The sequence below is a fragment of the Sinocyclocheilus anshuiensis genome, unplaced genomic scaffold (assembly GCF_001515605.1).
Source record: "Sinocyclocheilus anshuiensis isolate Anshui unplaced genomic scaffold, SAMN03320099.WGS_v1.1 scaffold1894, whole genome shotgun sequence".
Taxonomy (NCBI): domain Eukaryota; kingdom Metazoa; phylum Chordata; class Actinopteri; order Cypriniformes; family Cyprinidae; genus Sinocyclocheilus; species Sinocyclocheilus anshuiensis.
The window spans coordinates 38,071-38,488 of NW_015542447.1; positions in this window are offsets into that span (position 1 = coordinate 38,071).

Consider the following 418-nt stretch of genomic DNA (forward strand, 5'->3'; position numbering starts at 1 on the left):
CATTGGTGTGCACATGCACCTGCACCTTGACCTGTACAACTCCAGAGTGAAGAAACGGGCAGGTAACATCATCACAGACCCCTCTCACCCCGGACACAACCTGTTTGCACTTCTCGCCTCAGGCAGATGCTACAGATCTCTGTGCAATAGAACATCTAGGCATAACGACCTAAGACCTATTTCCCCCATGCCATCTCCAGCTTAAACAGCTAACACATGAATCATCACCGGTGTTCTGTAATTCATTTCTGTAATTCATTCTCCATCTTTAATTATTGCCTCTTTCTCAAGTATTACGTAAATACATACGCATATCTCTTTATTTATACAGTTCCAGATGTTTTATTATTTATTGTTAAGTCTTACTATTTAAATGTTTTTCTGTTCTCATGTCAGATGTGTCAGATGTGATGCATGT